General features: G+C 49.9%; 8 non-coding genes and 1 pseudogene across 8 annotated transcripts; all 9 read right to left on the reverse strand.

Moving 5' to 3' along the window:
- Positions 1 to 444: 444 nt before the first annotated feature.
- LOC142696137 (U2 spliceosomal RNA) lies at positions 445 to 635 on the reverse strand. Its single transcript, XR_012864128.1, has one exon. It is a non-coding gene; the product is annotated as a U2 spliceosomal RNA (small nuclear RNA).
- Positions 636 to 1941: 1306 nt separating this feature from the next.
- LOC142696138 (U2 spliceosomal RNA) lies at positions 1942 to 2132 on the reverse strand. The gene has a single exon (XR_012864129.1). It is a non-coding gene; the product is annotated as a U2 spliceosomal RNA (small nuclear RNA).
- A 1344-nt stretch (positions 2133 to 3476) lies between these two features.
- Positions 3477 to 3667, reverse strand: LOC142696139 (U2 spliceosomal RNA). The gene has a single exon (XR_012864130.1). It is a non-coding gene; the product is annotated as a U2 spliceosomal RNA (small nuclear RNA).
- A 1344-nt stretch (positions 3668 to 5011) lies between these two features.
- On the reverse strand, positions 5012 to 5202 carry LOC142696140 (U2 spliceosomal RNA). Its single transcript, XR_012864131.1, has one exon. It is a non-coding gene; the product is annotated as a U2 spliceosomal RNA (small nuclear RNA).
- Positions 5203 to 6544: 1342 nt separating this feature from the next.
- On the reverse strand, positions 6545 to 6735 carry LOC142696141 (U2 spliceosomal RNA). Its single transcript, XR_012864132.1, has one exon. It is a non-coding gene; the product is annotated as a U2 spliceosomal RNA (small nuclear RNA).
- A 1306-nt stretch (positions 6736 to 8041) lies between these two features.
- LOC142696143 (U2 spliceosomal RNA) lies at positions 8042 to 8232 on the reverse strand. The gene has a single exon (XR_012864133.1). It is a non-coding gene; the product is annotated as a U2 spliceosomal RNA (small nuclear RNA).
- A 1344-nt stretch (positions 8233 to 9576) lies between these two features.
- Positions 9577 to 9767, reverse strand: LOC142696144 (U2 spliceosomal RNA). Its single transcript, XR_012864134.1, has one exon. It is a non-coding gene; the product is annotated as a U2 spliceosomal RNA (small nuclear RNA).
- A 1344-nt stretch (positions 9768 to 11111) lies between these two features.
- On the reverse strand, positions 11112 to 11298 carry LOC142696216 (U2 spliceosomal RNA). The gene has a single exon (XR_012864195.1). It is a non-coding gene; the product is annotated as a U2 spliceosomal RNA (small nuclear RNA).
- A 5533-nt stretch (positions 11299 to 16831) lies between these two features.
- On the reverse strand, positions 16832 to 16933 carry LOC142696240 (U2 spliceosomal RNA; annotated as a pseudogene).
- Between the last annotated feature and the right edge of the window lie 1176 nt (positions 16934 to 18109).

Consider the following 18109-nt stretch of genomic DNA (forward strand, 5'->3'; position numbering starts at 1 on the left):
GCGGGCTGCTTTAATGGCTGTTTGCTGTTCCCCCTACTCCACTCCACTATTTGACTGTGGTGCTGCATCAATCAATCAGTGGCTGGCTCAGGTGCAGCTCTTTAACCTACCTAAAAGGGAGGGCGGAGAGAAGACAAGGAAGGTGAATGAGCTGTTCCAATGTGAAATGCCGGAAACACAGAAACACAGAAGACACACACACACACACACACACACACACACACACACACACACACACACACACACACACACACAACAAGAGGTGGCAATGTATTAATTAATTGCATTTAATAAATGAGCTCATTATCACACATGACTGTACAAATGCATTGTCCAACAGGTGTTGAAATAATGGGATTAAAAGGGGAGATCCCATCAGAAAGACAAAAACAATAGCAAACACAAATAGCACTTTTGGAATCTGATTTTAGTCAACACATAAGGGAAGGGTGCACCGGTCCTGGAAATACTGCAATACCAGGTCAATGCGTGGAGTGGACAGAGCAAGCTCTATTTCCATCTCCCTGTTCTAAAAATCCATTTAATATATGGTCCCCAGATAGGGGACGTATCAGATATTAAACTGATAAGAACAGATACTACACTTGATCTTAGCCAAAAGGCCGAGAAGCGATAACCCGAGCGGCCCTTGCCTTGCCCGAGCCTGTCCCATACTGCTGTTCACCCCTTGCAGCGATTGATTCAGCCTACTCCTAGGCAATTCCATGGGGCCCTGCAGGCTCACACACATTTACAGCTACTAAGCGGGAGGGAGGTGAATAAAGGCCGGAGAGGAAGCTACACAGGATTTGCTTCTTTTGCTTGCACCACAATGCAGTGCTGAAAGAGGAGGAATCTACATAAAAACGCCTTCCTGGCAACGCCCAAATGCCCTCCTGCCATGCAGATAAACACTGGCAGCGGCAGCAAGTGCATGCCCACAGCCACCCCTTGTTCCTTCACACCTTGTATCAGCTGTAATCCAGTCCAGTCCAGTCCAGTGCTGCCTGCTGAGCAGCACTGACCAACACTGCCTGGGCCCAGGCTTTTATCTATCTCTGAGGCAGGCCCCATTATGATGTCAGAAAGCTGGCTCTGGAATCCTGAGGGCTCCACTATGACACGTGCAAAGTTCCGTCTGAACTTTATATAAGACGGTGCGGCTCAGTCAGTCACTCAGTGTTGCCTGAGAGGGCAACACTGCAACAGCCGGCCGCCAGGCTGTCTTTTTTTTGCACATTTATTTGCCTCCAGGAGGCCACAAGAGGGAGACAAGGGACTGCAAAATGGAAAATAGGCATCCACCAACTTTACAGACAACTTCTCTTTGCTCCTACAACCTCCATCCTTGCACAGTTTGTTATTCTTCCAGGTAACATAGTAACAAATCCAAATTGCTGCTCTCTTTGTAGGCAAGCAAGGGTTTGTTGCAACTGCAATTCTTACTTCTTCTTGGAAATGTAGGGACGACAGTACATTCCATCACATCCATCTAGTGTACACAGGTAGGTCCATTGTGGCGGGCGGGCTGCTTTAATGGCTGTTTGCTGTTCCCCCTACTCCACTCCACTATTTGACTGTGGTGCTGCATCAATCAATCAGTGGCTGGCTCAGGTGCAGCTCTTTAACCTACCTAAAAGGGAGGGCGGAGAGAAGACAAGGAAGGTGAATGAGCTGTTCCAATGTGAAATGCCGGAAACACAGAAACACAGAAGACACACACACACACACACACACACACACACACACACAACAAGAGGTGGCAATGTATTAATTAATTGCATTTAATAAATGAGCTCATTATCACACATGACTGTACAAATGCATTGTCCAACAGGTGTTGAAATAATGGGATTAAAAGGGGAGATCCCATCAGAAAGACAAAAACAATAGCAAACACAAATAGCACTTTTGGAATCTGATTTTAGTCAACACATAAGGGAAGGGTGCACCGGTCCTGGAAATACTGCAATACCAGGTCAATGCGTGGAGTGGACAGAGCAAGCTCTATTTCCATCTCCCTGTTCTAAAAATCCATTTAATATATGGTCCCCAGATAGGGGACGTATCAGATATTAAACTGATAAGAACAGATACTACACTTGATCTTAGCCAAAAGGCCGAGAAGCGATAACCCGAGCGGCCCTTGCCTTGCCCGAGCCTGTCCCATACTGCTGTTCACCCCTTGCAGCGATTGATTCAGCCTACTCCTAGGCAATTCCATGGGGCCCTGCAGGCTCACACACATTTACAGCTACTAAGCGGGAGGGAGGTGAATAAAGGCCGGAGAGGAAGCTACACAGGATTTGCTTCTTTTGCTTGCACCACAATGCAGTGCTGAAAGAGGAGGAATCTACATAAAAACGCCTTCCTGGCAACGCCCAAATGCCCTCCTGCCATGCAGATAAACACTGGCAGCGGCAGCAAGTGCATGCCCACAGCCACCCCTTGTTCCTTCACACCTTGTATCAGCTGTAATCCAGTCCAGTCCAGTCCAGTGCTGCCTGCTGAGCAGCACTGACCAACACTGCCTGGGCCCAGGCTTTTATCTATCTCTGAGGCAGGCCCCATTATGATGTCAGAAAGCTGGCTCTGGAATCCTGAGGGCTCCACTATGACACGTGCAAAGTTCCGTCTGAACTTTATATAAGACGGTGCGGCTCAGTCAGTCACTCAGTGTTGCCTGAGAGGGCAACACTGCAACAGCCGGCCGCCAGGCTGTCTTTTTTTTGCACATTTATTTGCCTCCAGGAGGCCACAAGAGGGAGACAAGGGACTGCAAAATGGAAAATAGGCATCCACCAACTTTACAGACAACTTCTCTTTGCTCCTACAACCTCCATCCTTGCACAGTTTGTTATTCTTCCAGGTAACATAGTAACAAATCCAAATTGCTGCTCTCTTTGTAGGCAAGCAAGGGTTTGTTGCAACTGCAATTCTTACTTCTTCTTGGAAATGTAGGGACGACAGTACATTCCATCACATCCATCTAGTGTACACAGGTAGGTCCATTGTGGCGGGCGGGCTGCTTTAATGGCTGTTTGCTGTTCCCCCTACTCCACTCCACTATTTGACTGTGGTGCTGCATCAATCAATCAGTGGCTGGCTCAGGTGCAGCTCTTTAACCTACCTAAAAGGGAGGGCGGAGAGAAGACAAGGAAGGTGAATGAGCTGTTCCAATGTGAAATGCCGGAAACACAGAAACACAGAAGACACACACACACACACACACACACACACACACACACACACACACACACACACACACACACACACACACACACACAACAAGAGGTGGCAATGTATTAATTAATTGCATTTAATAAATGAGCTCATTATCACACATGACTGTACAAATGCATTGTCCAACAGGTGTTGAAATAATGGGATTAAAAGGGGAGATCCCATCAGAAAGACAAAAACAATAGCAAACACAAATAGCACTTTTGGAATCTGATTTTAGTCAACACATAAGGGAAGGGTGCACCGGTCCTGGAAATACTGCAATACCAGGTCAATGCGTGGAGTGGACAGAGCAAGCTCTATTTCCATCTCCCTGTTCTAAAAATCCATTTAATATATGGTCCCCAGATAGGGGACGTATCAGATATTAAACTGATAAGAACAGATACTACACTTGATCTTAGCCAAAAGGCCGAGAAGCGATAACCCGAGCGGCCCTTGCCTTGCCCGAGCCTGTCCCATACTGCTGTTCACCCCTTGCAGCGATTGATTCAGCCTACTCCTAGGCAATTCCATGGGGCCCTGCAGGCTCACACACATTTACAGCTACTAAGCGGGAGGGAGGTGAATAAAGGCCGGAGAGGAAGCTACACAGGATTTGCTTCTTTTGCTTGCACCACAATGCAGTGCTGAAAGAGGAGGAATCTACATAAAAACGCCTTCCTGGCAACGCCCAAATGCCCTCCTGCCATGCAGATAAACACTGGCAGCGGCAGCAAGTGCATGCCCACAGCCACCCCTTGTTCCTTCACACCTTGTATCAGCTGTAATCCAGTCCAGTCCAGTCCAGTGCTGCCTGCTGAGCAGCACTGACCAACACTGCCTGGGCCCAGGCTTTTATCTATCTCTGAGGCAGGCCCCATTATGATGTCAGAAAGCTGGCTCTGGAATCCTGAGGGCTCCACTATGACACGTGCAAAGTTCCGTCTGAACTTTATATAAGACGGTGCGGCTCAGTCAGTCACTCAGTGTTGCCTGAGAGGGCAACACTGCAACAGCCGGCCGCCAGGCTGTCTTTTTTTTGCACATTTATTTGCCTCCAGGAGGCCACAAGAGGGAGACAAGGGACTGCAAAATGGAAAATAGGCATCCACCAACTTTACAGACAACTTCTCTTTGCTCCTACAACCTCCATCCTTGCACAGTTTGTTATTCTTCCAGGTAACATAGTAACAAATCCAAATTGCTGCTCTCTTTGTAGGCAAGCAAGGGTTTGTTGCAACTGCAATTCTTACTTCTTCTTGGAAATGTAGGGACGACAGTACATTCCATCACATCCATCTAGTGTACACAGGTAGGTCCATTGTGGCGGGCGGGCTGCTTTAATGGCTGTTTGCTGTTCCCCCTACTCCACTCCACTATTTGACTGTGGTGCTGCATCAATCAATCAGTGGCTGGCTCAGGTGCAGCTCTTTAACCTACCTAAAAGGGAGGGCGGAGAGAAGACAAGGAAGGTGAATGAGCTGTTCCAATGTGAAATGCCGGAAACACAGAAACACAGAAGACACACACACACACACACACACACACACACACACACACACACACACACACACACACACACACACACACACACACAACAAGAGGTGGCAATGTATTAATTAATTGCATTTAATAAATGAGCTCATTATCACACATGACTGTACAAATGCATTGTCCAACAGGTGTTGAAATAATGGGATTAAAAGGGGAGATCCCATCAGAAAGACAAAAACAATAGCAAACACAAATAGCACTTTTGGAATCTGATTTTAGTCAACACATAAGGGAAGGGTGCACCGGTCCTGGAAATACTGCAATACCAGGTCAATGCGTGGAGTGGACAGAGCAAGCTCTATTTCCATCTCCCTGTTCTAAAAATCCATTTAATATATGGTCCCCAGATAGGGGACGTATCAGATATTAAACTGATAAGAACAGATACTACACTTGATCTTAGCCAAAAGGCCGAGAAGCGATAACCCGAGCGGCCCTTGCCTTGCCCGAGCCTGTCCCATACTGCTGTTCACCCCTTGCAGCGATTGATTCAGCCTACTCCTAGGCAATTCCATGGGGCCCTGCAGGCTCACACACATTTACAGCTACTAAGCGGGAGGGAGGTGAATAAAGGCCGGAGAGGAAGCTACACAGGATTTGCTTCTTTTGCTTGCACCACAATGCAGTGCTGAAAGAGGAGGAATCTACATAAAAACGCCTTCCTGGCAACGCCCAAATGCCCTCCTGCCATGCAGATAAACACTGGCAGCGGCAGCAAGTGCATGCCCACAGCCACCCCTTGTTCCTTCACACCTTGTATCAGCTGTAATCCAGTCCAGTCCAGTCCAGTGCTGCCTGCTGAGCAGCACTGACCAACACTGCCTGGGCCCAGGCTTTTATCTATCTCTGAGGCAGGCCCCATTATGATGTCAGAAAGCTGGCTCTGGAATCCTGAGGGCTCCACTATGACACGTGCAAAGTTCCGTCTGAACTTTATATAAGACGGTGCGGCTCAGTCAGTCACTCAGTGTTGCCTGAGAGGGCAACACTGCAACAGCCGGCCGCCAGGCTGTCTTTTTTTTGCACATTTATTTGCCTCCAGGAGGCCACAAGAGGGAGACAAGGGACTGCAAAATGGAAAATAGGCATCCACCAACTTTACAGACAACTTCTCTTTGCTCCTACAACCTCCATCCTTGCACAGTTTGTTATTCTTCCAGGTAACATAGTAACAAATCCAAATTGCTGCTCTCTTTGTAGGCAAGCAAGGGTTTGTTGCAACTGCAATTCTTACTTCTTCTTGGAAATGTAGGGACGACAGTACATTCCATCACATCCATCTAGTGTACACAGGTAGGTCCATTGTGGCGGGCGGGCTGCTTTAATGGCTGTTTGCTGTTCCCCCTACTCCACTCCACTATTTGACTGTGGTGCTGCATCAATCAATCAGTGGCTGGCTCAGGTGCAGCTCTTTAACCTACCTAAAAGGGAGGGCGGAGAGAAGACAAGGAAGGTGAATGAGCTGTTCCAATGTGAAATGCCGGAAACACAGAAACACAGAAGACACACACACACACACACACACACACACACACACACACACACACACACACACACACACACACACACACACACAACAAGAGGTGGCAATGTATTAATTAATTGCATTTAATAAATGAGCTCATTATCACACATGACTGTACAAATGCATTGTCCAACAGGTGTTGAAATAATGGGATTAAAAGGGGAGATCCCATCAGAAAGACAAAAACAATAGCAAACACAAATAGCACTTTTGGAATCTGATTTTAGTCAACACATAAGGGAAGGGTGCACCGGTCCTGGAAATACTGCAATACCAGGTCAATGCGTGGAGTGGACAGAGCAAGCTCTATTTCCATCTCCCTGTTCTAAAAATCCATTTAATATATGGTCCCCAGATAGGGGACGTATCAGATATTAAACTGATAAGAACAGATACTACACTTGATCTTAGCCAAAAGGCCGAGAAGCGATAACCCGAGCGGCCCTTGCCTTGCCCGAGCCTGTCCCATACTGCTGTTCACCCCTTGCAGCGATTGATTCAGCCTACTCCTAGGCAATTCCATGGGGCCCTGCAGGCTCACACACATTTACAGCTACTAAGCGGGAGGGAGGTGAATAAAGGCCGGAGAGGAAGCTACACAGGATTTGCTTCTTTTGCTTGCACCACAATGCAGTGCTGAAAGAGGAGGAATCTACATAAAAACGCCTTCCTGGCAACGCCCAAATGCCCTCCTGCCATGCAGATAAACACTGGCAGCGGCAGCAAGTGCATGCCCACAGCCACCCCTTGTTCCTTCACACCTTGTATCAGCTGTAATCCAGTCCAGTCCAGTCCAGTGCTGCCTGCTGAGCAGCACTGACCAACACTGCCTGGGCCCAGGCTTTTATCTATCTCTGAGGCAGGCCCCATTATGATGTCAGAAAGCTGGCTCTGGAATCCTGAGGGCTCCACTATGACACGTGCAAAGTTCCGTCTGAACTTTATATAAGACGGTGCGGCTCAGTCAGTCACTCAGTGTTGCCTGAGAGGGCAACACTGCAACAGCCGGCCGCCAGGCTGTCTTTTTTTTGCACATTTATTTGCCTCCAGGAGGCCACAAGAGGGAGACAAGGGACTGCAAAATGGAAAATAGGCATCCACCAACTTTACAGACAACTTCTCTTTGCTCCTACAACCTCCATCCTTGCACAGTTTGTTATTCTTCCAGGTAACATAGTAACAAATCCAAATTGCTGCTCTCTTTGTAGGCAAGCAAGGGTTTGTTGCAACTGCAATTCTTACTTCTTCTTGGAAATGTAGGGACGACAGTACATTCCATCACATCCATCTAGTGTACACAGGTAGGTCCATTGTGGCGGGCGGGCTGCTTTAATGGCTGTTTGCTGTTCCCCCTACTCCACTCCACTATTTGACTGTGGTGCTGCATCAATCAATCAGTGGCTGGCTCAGGTGCAGCTCTTTAACCTACCTAAAAGGGAGGGCGGAGAGAAGACAAGGAAGGTGAATGAGCTGTTCCAATGTGAAATGCCGGAAACACAGAAACACAGAAGACACACACACACACACACACACACACACACACACACAACAAGAGGTGGCAATGTATTAATTAATTGCATTTAATAAATGAGCTCATTATCACACATGACTGTACAAATGCATTGTCCAACAGGTGTTGAAATAATGGGATTAAAAGGGGAGATCCCATCAGAAAGACAAAAACAATAGCAAACACAAATAGCACTTTTGGAATCTGATTTTAGTCAACACATAAGGGAAGGGTGCACCGGTCCTGGAAATACTGCAATACCAGGTCAATGCGTGGAGTGGACAGAGCAAGCTCTATTTCCATCTCCCTGTTCTAAAAATCCATTTAATATATGGTCCCCAGATAGGGGACGTATCAGATATTAAACTGATAAGAACAGATACTACACTTGATCTTAGCCAAAAGGCCGAGAAGCGATAACCCGAGCGGCCCTTGCCTTGCCCGAGCCTGTCCCATACTGCTGTTCACCCCTTGCAGCGATTGATTCAGCCTACTCCTAGGCAATTCCATGGGGCCCTGCAGGCTCACACACATTTACAGCTACTAAGCGGGAGGGAGGTGAATAAAGGCCGGAGAGGAAGCTACACAGGATTTGCTTCTTTTGCTTGCACCACAATGCAGTGCTGAAAGAGGAGGAATCTACATAAAAACGCCTTCCTGGCAACGCCCAAATGCCCTCCTGCCATGCAGATAAACACTGGCAGCGGCAGCAAGTGCATGCCCACAGCCACCCCTTGTTCCTTCACACCTTGTATCAGCTGTAATCCAGTCCAGTCCAGTCCAGTGCTGCCTGCTGAGCAGCACTGACCAACACTGCCTGGGCCCAGGCTTTTATCTATCTCTGAGGCAGGCCCCATTATGATGTCAGAAAGCTGGCTCTGGAATCCTGAGGGCTCCACTATGACACGTGCAAAGTTCCGTCTGAACTTTATATAAGACGGTGCGGCTCAGTCAGTCACTCAGTGTTGCCTGAGAGGGCAACACTGCAACAGCCGGCCGCCAGGCTGTCTTTTTTTTGCACATTTATTTGCCTCCAGGAGGCCACAAGAGGGAGACAAGGGACTGCAAAATGGAAAATAGGCATCCACCAACTTTACAGACAACTTCTCTTTGCTCCTACAACCTCCATCCTTGCACAGTTTGTTATTCTTCCAGGTAACATAGTAACAAATCCAAATTGCTGCTCTCTTTGTAGGCAAGCAAGGGTTTGTTGCAACTGCAATTCTTACTTCTTCTTGGAAATGTAGGGACGACAGTACATTCCATCACATCCATCTAGTGTACACAGGTAGGTCCATTGTGGCGGGCGGGCTGCTTTAATGGCTGTTTGCTGTTCCCCCTACTCCACTCCACTATTTGACTGTGGTGCTGCATCAATCAATCAGTGGCTGGCTCAGGTGCAGCTCTTTAACCTACCTAAAAGGGAGGGCGGAGAGAAGACAAGGAAGGTGAATGAGCTGTTCCAATGTGAAATGCCGGAAACACAGAAACACAGAAGACACACACACACACACACACACACACACACACACACACACACACACACACACACACACACACACACACACACACAACAAGAGGTGGCAATGTATTAATTAATTGCATTTAATAAATGAGCTCATTATCACACATGACTGTACAAATGCATTGTCCAACAGGTGTTGAAATAATGGGATTAAAAGGGGAGATCCCATCAGAAAGACAAAAACAATAGCAAACACAAATAGCACTTTTGGAATCTGATTTTAGTCAACACATAAGGGAAGGGTGCACCGGTCCTGGAAATACTGCAATACCAGGTCAATGCGTGGAGTGGACAGAGCAAGCTCTATTTCCATCTCCCTGTTCTAAAAATCCATTTAATATATGGTCCCCAGATAGGGGACGTATCAGATATTAAACTGATAAGAACAGATACTACACTTGATCTTAGCCAAAAGGCCGAGAAGCGATAACCCGAGCGGCCCTTGCCTTGCCCGAGCCTGTCCCATACTGCTGTTCACCCCTTGCAGCGATTGATTCAGCCTACTCCTAGGCAATTCCATGGGGCCCTGCAGGCTCACACACATTTACAGCTACTAAGCGGGAGGGAGGTGAATAAAGGCCGGAGAGGAAGCTACACAGGATTTGCTTCTTTTGCTTGCACCACAATGCAGTGCTGAAAGAGGAGGAATCTACATAAAAACGCCTTCCTGGCAACGCCCAAATGCCCTCCTGCCATGCAGATAAACACTGGCAGCGGCAGCAAGTGCATGCCCACAGCCACCCCTTGTTCCTTCACACCTTGTATCAGCTGTAATCCAGTCCAGTCCAGTCCAGTGCTGCCTGCTGAGCAGCACTGACCAACACTGCCTGGGCCCAGGCTTTTATCTATCTCTGAGGCAGGCCCCATTATGATGTCAGAAAGCTGGCTCTGGAATCCTGAGGGCTCCACTATGACACGTGCAAAGTTCCGTCTGAACTTTATATAAGACGGTGCGGCTCAGTCAGTCACTCAGTGTTGCCTGAGAGGGCAACACTGCAACAGCCGGCCGCCAGGCTGTCTTTTTTTTGCACATTTATTTGCCTCCAGGAGGCCACAAGAGGGAGACAAGGGACTGCAAAATGGAAAATAGGCATCCACCAACTTTACAGACAACTTCTCTTTGCTCCTACAACCTCCATCCTTGCACAGTTTGTTATTCTTCCAGGTAACATAGTAACAAATCCAAATTGCTGCTCTCTTTGTAGGCAAGCAAGGGTTTGTTGCAACTGCAATTCTTACTTCTTCTTGGAAATGTAGGGACGACAGTACATTCCATCACATCCATCTAGTGTACACAGGTAGGTCCATTGTGGCGGGCGGGCTGCTTTAATGGCTGTTTGCTGTTCCCCCTACTCCACTCCACTATTTGACTGTGGTGCTGCATCAATCAATCAGTGGCTGGCTCAGGTGCAGCTCTTTAACCTACCTAAAAGGGAGGGCGGAGAGAAGACAAGGAAGGTGAATGAGCTGTTCCAATGTGAAATGCCGGAAACACAGAAACACAGAAGACACACACACACACACACACACACACACACACACACACACACACACACACACACACACACACACACACACACACAACAAGAGGTGGCAATGTATTAATTAATTGCATTTAATAAATGAGCTCATTATCACACATGACTGTACAAATGCATTGTCCAACAGGTGTTGAAATAATGGGATTAAAAGGGGAGATCCCATCAGAAAGACAAAAACAATAGCAAACACAAATAGCACTTTTGGAATCTGATTTTAGTCAACACATAAGGGAAGGGTGCACCGGTCCTGGAAATACTGCAATACCAGGTCAATGCGTGGAGTGGACAGAGCAAGCTCTATTTCCATCTCCCTGTTCTAAAAATCCATTTAATATATGGTCCCCAGATAGGGGACGTATCAGATATTAAACTGATAAGAACAGATTTTTGATTGAAAATTGCTTTATTGACAATCAATCGTCATCATACAAACATTACTGCGACGCAGCGCAAGCCATGAAGCAGCAAATAATAAATAATAACAGTCGTCAAACATAACATGACAGTATAATACACAGTACAGGCTAGCCTATGCTATACATTACACCACATGCTACACTAACATTCTTGCATTCACTAACGCCAAACAACAAAGCATTATAGACAAGTGATGGGATAGGGGAGTGGGTAGGAGGGGATAGGGAAGGGGGAAATCACAGGCCCGAAGCTTTATTGAAAGACAACACACAAGAAGGGAGAGTGGGGGGAAGGGGAGTATCAGTCCTCTTCCTCATCGACGTCCGGGCTGTCCCAGGTGGAATAGTCTCTGAGCAGGCTGTGGATCAGCCTGCGGCAGTCCTGGACGGACACACTCTCTCTCCGCAAAATCAGACGATTCCTGGCGAACCATATAGCGTCCTTAAAACAGTTCATAAGGCGCCAGGCTTCCTGGATTGCTCCATCCGTGGTATTCCCAGAAAATAGTCCATAAAGTACCGAGCGGTACGACAGTCTGTTCCTGGGAACTGAGTCCTTGAGTTCGTGTTCCAAGGCTTTCAACAGACCCTGTGCAAAGGGGCACTGCCAGAAAATGTGCAAAGATGTTTCCTCCGTGAAGGGGCACCTGGGGCAGTACCGGGTCTTGCACAGGTTGCGGGCATGCATGAATGACCTAAGAGGCAGTCCTCCCTGGATGGCCATCCATGAAATGTCCTTGTGCCCGTTGGTCAACCTGCCAGATGACACGTTAGTCCAAACAGTCTCCAACGTGTCGGCATGAAGCCCTGGAACAAACTCCAGTGAGTCCTTTGCTCTGATGTGCTTGTGGATCGTCTTAGGTTTCCACAAGTCGGGCTTAAGACCCTCCAGTTGATGCTCCCTCACAAACCGGACGACATCTCCGTAGAACCAGGGAGCGTGCCAGTTGTAAGGGAAGGAGCTGTCCCACTTATCCCAGCCAAAACCTCGCCAGAGGGGAAGGAGGAAGTAGCGGGACATGGCCTTGCCCGCAGAGCCGTTTGCTGTCCTCAGAGTCCTACGAACACAGTCACATACAAAAGCGATCCGCAGCAGAGTGGGAATGTCGGGTATACCCTTCCCACCTTTGCGGGGCTCCTTGTACATAACAGTCCGCTTTACTCTGTCCATTTTCGAGCCCCAGATGAAGCGAAACACAGTCCTGGTAATGGCCCTCGAGACCGTTGCAAGAGGGGGCCATGCCTGTGCAGTGTATTGTAGCACAGGCAAGACTTCGTTACGCAGGACCATTGCTTTGCCCTCAATAGTGAGTTGTCTGAGGCTCCACAGTCCGATCCTTTGGTTGACTTTGGCCAAGCGTTCTTCCCACGACTTTAGGGCTGCACCTTCCTTACCGAACCAGACTCCCAGAATTTTGATGAAGTCCGGCTTGATAGTAAACGGGAAGGAGGCAGGAGAAGGCAGGTACCACTTTCCGAAGAGCATGGCTTCCGACTTCCCGCAGTTGACTTTTGCCCCTGAAGCGCGTCCGAACTCCTCACAGGTCTGGACGAGTGCAGTCACCGAACTCTGGTCAGCGCAGAAGACGGTCACGTCGTCCATGTACAGCGAGCATTTGACCTCGAAGTGTCCTGGACCTGGTGCGGTGATCCCTCTGATCTCTCCATTCTGCCGGATAGCCTCTGCGAAGAGCTCTATAACACAAACAAAAAGGAGAGGTGAAAGAGGACAGCCTTGTCTAACCCCCGACGATACAGGAAAGGGGTCAGTCTTCCAGCCGTTCACCAGCACCGAGCTGTAAATATCGCAATACATCAGGTTAACATACAAACAGAACAACCTGCCAAGCCGCAGCCTACGCAGAGCCTTACCCATGAATTCGTGAGAGACCCGGTCAAAAGCCTTCTCCTGATCCAGACTGACCAGGGCCGCGTGTGTACGGCGGCTTTGCATGTAATGCACCGTGTCCCTCACCAGGGCAAGACTGTCGGCCACCCTACGGCCAGGAATGCCGCAGGTTTGGTCCGATCCGATGATCTGTCCGATGACAACCTTCAGTCTGTTGGTCAATACTTTGGCGAGGATCTTGTAGTCCACGTTCAGGAGAGAGATGGGACGCCAGTTTTTCAGGTCACATCTCTCCCCCTTCCGCTTATACAAGATCGTGATCATGCCTTCTCTCAAGGACGGTGGCATTCTACCCTCCACCACCATCTCCTCATAGAGCTCCAGTAGGTCCGGACAGATCAAGTCCCCCAGCGCTACATAGAGCTCTGCTGGGAGACCATCACTGCCCGGGGTCCTGCCGGGTCTGAAGGATTTAGCGGCAGAGAGCAGTTCCTCCACCGTCAGGGGTACATCCATAGCCTCCGTACCTGCAGGATCAAGATGATTAGTGATACCTGACAGGAATTTATCGGCGGCTTCGGGGTCAGTGGTTTTCCGGGAGTAGAGGCTTCGGTAGTAGTCTGTGACGACTCCCATCACCTCCTTCTTCCCAGAATGCATGTTTCCGGTCTCATCTCGGAGTTCCTTCAGGGGCGTGTGGCCGGCATGGAGTTTCCTGAAAAAGAACGAGTTACATTTCTCACCCTTCTCCAGGTTCTCCACCTTGGAACGAAAGACAATTCGCTTGGATTCCTCCTCAAAGTGCCTTTTCAGGCCCTTTTTGGCTTCCTCCAGCTCCTTCCTGACGTCCCAGCCGCATTGAAGGAGGTCTTGCAGGGATCGCAGCTGACGCTGCATCTCTCTGAAGTCTCTCTTCCTCTCACACGCCTGTTGACGACTTTTTGCCTGAAAGAAACAACGAAATTCAACTTTAACATATTCCCACCAGTCACAGGTTTTGTCAAAGAAAACTTTATCATTCCTCCAAACAATATAGGCATCTCTAAGTTCCGCCAGTACCTCCTCTCTTTCCAGCAGGGCACAATTCAGCTTCCAGGAGCCAGGGCCGGGAGGAAAACCGTGGCCGATGGCACCCTGGAAGAGAATGGCCCTGTGGTCAGAGAAGAAGCAGGGGACCATGGAGTGCCCATGCTGCTTGACTGCCCGGGAGGTGAACACAAAGTCAATCCGAGAACGAAGTGAGCCATCGGGTCGGCTCCATGAATAGTTCACAGAGCCGATCCCCATGGAGCCCACCACGTCCTGCAAGGATGCTTCGGTTACCATCTCGATAAGCAGTTTGGAACTGACATCCAGCTTGATTGAAGTGCCGGAACTTCGTCCATCCTCTTCGATGGGGCAGTTGAAGTCCCCGGCCATCACCACTGCCCTAGTGGTGGCGAGCTGGGTCCGCAGGGTCTGGAATAGTTCCAGGCGCTCAGCCTTCATAGGGGGAGCGTACACGTTGATGAGCCTAATCGGCTCTCCCGCCCAGGAACCGTCTACGACCAACAAGCGGCCGCAGACGAGCTCCTGGACAGAGTCAACAGTAAATACGCTTCCCCTAATCAGGATGGCAACCCCTGCAGACTTACAGTCGCCCCCACCAGACCAGTAGGACGGGCCATGGGTCCACTGCCTGGCCAGATGATGGTATGACCTGGAAGAGGGGAGAGTACATTCCTGCAGCATGAATACATCACTCGACTGCTTGGAAAGAAAAGTTAGCACCATCTGACATCTAGTCCTATCTCTAACACTCCTCACATTGAGGCCAAAGATGTTAAGTTTAGCAGCCATGGGGGAGAATAAAGAAGGTTAGTGCAGACGATACACCTTAGTTACCAGTCCGGTCGGGCGGATCCTCCTCGCCTGGCGGGTCCGAAAGATCCAGCAGGCCTTCTGACAGAAATTGTTCCAGGATTGTAGCCACCTGGATGTCTGTTGTGAAGTCGATGACCTCAGGTTCAGACACGAGTTCCTCCACCATCTGCTCCATTTCCTCCTGCTGCGCAAGGGAATCTTCGCAGATTTCCACGACTTGTCGCTTTGAGGACTCAGCCGCTGGGCTGTCCCTCACCTTTCTCTTCCTCTGGATGGCACCTGAGGAGACAAGAGGGGGAAAATCCTCCAGGGAGAGGACTCCAGCAGCTGGAGGGGAAGATGTTAGTGCTGCTGGAGCTGGGGAGAAGGGAGGCTGGGTTGGGAGAGGTGCAGGTGACAGGACCACTGAGATGGGTGGGTAGGAGAAGGTGAGAGCCTCAGTGGGGGTGACAGGGGTTGGGGACGGGGGGGTGGGGAGGGCCGGGCGAGGGAGGGTGGGAAGGGTAGGGCGAGGGAGGGCCGGGAGAGGGGGGGGAGGGACTGTCGTCTTCTTACCATCCTTCTTTTTCCCGGTCTTTTGTGCCGCTGGAGCTCTGGCTGGGGCAGGGTTCCCTCTGGCTGGAGCTTTCGCTGCTACAGTTGCCCAGGATCGATCCCTCTTCGGGCAGTCCTTGTAAGAGTGGGCTGCTTGTCCGCAGAGGTTGCACATTGTCCGTTTCGGGCAGTCTTTGGTCTCGTGTCCTGTTACCCGGCAGTTCTTGCAGGCGTCCTCCTTGCAGTCCTTCACTGAATGACCCTTCTTGCTGCATCTCCTGCAGATCTGCGGCATGTCCGGGTAATAGATGAGGCCGTAGGAGTTGCCCAGCGAGAATGACTGGGGCAGGTGCTGGAGGCCGTCTTCCGCGCTCGAATCCTTGTTCAGTCGGACGATTACCGACCACTTGCCAGTCCAGAAGCCGAGTCCGTTCAGGATGTGGGTGGGTTCCCTCACCACTGTGCAGAACCGCTTCAGGAGCGTGGTGATGTCTTTGCCGGGGGTGTGTGGGTTCCGCATTGAGACCGTCACCCGCCTTTCCTCTCTTTGGACAGGGCAGTTGCCCACAAAGCGAGAGAAAGGGGATTCAGGCCTCGCCGCTTTCACCATCTCCCAGTACCTTCTGCAGATGTTGATCGAAGCGAAGGTCACGAAGAACATCCCGGTCATGAAGGCCTGGATGCTGATGGTCTCCGGCTTAGCGAAGCCCTGGTCCAGGAGCATCTTCTGGCAGAACACTTCTTCCGTCATGTCCGGCACTCTCCCGTCCACCTCCTTCAGCTTCAGGGCCACCGTCTGCTTCATCCAGGGCTCCAGGGTTGGAGCAGCCTGGTTCGGCTTCCTGGTGGCCTGTTGGCTTGAGGAAGCTTCAGGAGGAGATGTCCTGGCCTGGGTCGGCTCACCTGGTCCATCAGCCTTCTTCTTCTGGGTGGCAGGGTTGCTGGTTGAGGCCATGGCTTCTTCCAGCTGTTCCTGTCGCTTGGGGAGGATCTTCGATAGCTCTTTCCCGAAGGGGGCGGAGCTATGCAAATCTTCTCCTTGCTGGCCGAGGTTCTTCCACGAAATTTCTTCCGCAGCGGTTCCTCGTCGAGCTTCTTCTTCTGCGGCCGAGCTTCTTCGAAGATCCCCTTCAGCAGCGGCTCTTCTCCGAAGTTCTCCTTCTTCCCGGCAGCGATCTCCCGGAGCTTCTTCCCCGATGGCAGCTTCTCCCTTCTGGATCGTCGTCTTCGCTGGTTCTTCTCCGCAGTTCGTCGCCGGCTTCGTCTGGAACGCTCTTGGATCGCTAAGCTAGTGTTTATAGCCCCCAGTGGTTCTCCGAGCTATCTATCCTTACAAGGACTGATAAGAACAGATACTACACTTGATCTTAGCCAAAAGGCCGAGAAGCGATAACCCGAGCGGCCCTTGCCTTGCCCGAGCCTGTCCCATACTGCTGTTCACCCCTTGCAGCGATTGATTCAGCCTACTCCTAGGCAATTCCATGGGGCCCTGCAGGCTCACACACATTTACAGCTACTAAGCGGGAGGGAGGTGAATAAAGGCCGGAGAGGAAGCTACACAGGATTTGCTTCTTTTGCTTGCACCACAATGCAGTGCTGAAAGAGGAGGAATCTACATAAAAACGCCTTCCTGGCAACGCCCAAATGCCCTCCTGCCATGCAGATAAACACTGGCAGCGGCAGCAAGTGCATGCCCACAGCCACCCCTTGTTCCTTCACACCTTGTATCAGCTGTAATCCAGTCCAGTCCAGTCCAGTGCTGCCTGCTGAGCAGCACTGACCAACACTGCCTGGGCCCAGGCTTTTATCTATCTCTGAGGCAGGCCCCATTATGATGTCAGAAAGCTGGCTCTGGAATCCTGAGGGCTCCACTATGACACGTGCAAAGTTCCGTCTGAACTTTATATAAGACGGTGCGGCTCAGTCAGTCACTCAGTGTTGCCTGAGAGGGCAACACTGCAACAGCCGGCCGCCAGGCTGTCTTTTTTTTGCACATTTATTTGCCTCCAGGAGGCCACAAGAGGGAGACAAGGGACTGCAAAATGGAAAATAGGCATCCACCAACTTTACAGACAACTTCTCTTTGCTCCTACAACCTCCATCCTTGCACAGTTTGTTATTCTTCCAGGTAACATAGTAACAAATCCAAATTGCTGCTCTCTTTGTAGGCAAGCAAGGGTTTGTTGCAACTGCAATTCTTACTTCTTCTTGGAAATGTAGGGACGACAGTACATTCCATCACATCCATCTAGTGTACACAGGTAGGTCCATTGTGGCGGGCGGGCTGCTTTAATGGCTGTTTGCTGTTCCCCCTACTCCACTCCACTATTTGACTGTGGTGCTGCATCAATCAATCAGTGGCTGGCTCAGGTGCAGCTCTTTAACCTACCTAAAAGGGAGGGCGGAGAGAAGACAAGGAAGGTGAATGAGCTGTTCCAATGTGAAATGCCGGAAACACAGAAACACAGAAGACACACACACACACACACACACACACACACACACACAACAAGAGGTGGCAATGTATTAATTAATTGCATTTAATAAATGAGCTCATTATCACACAT

Source organism: Rhinoderma darwinii (assembly GCF_050947455.1).
Source record: "Rhinoderma darwinii isolate aRhiDar2 chromosome 5 unlocalized genomic scaffold, aRhiDar2.hap1 SUPER_5_unloc_5, whole genome shotgun sequence".
Classification (NCBI taxonomy): domain Eukaryota; kingdom Metazoa; phylum Chordata; class Amphibia; order Anura; family Rhinodermatidae; genus Rhinoderma; species Rhinoderma darwinii.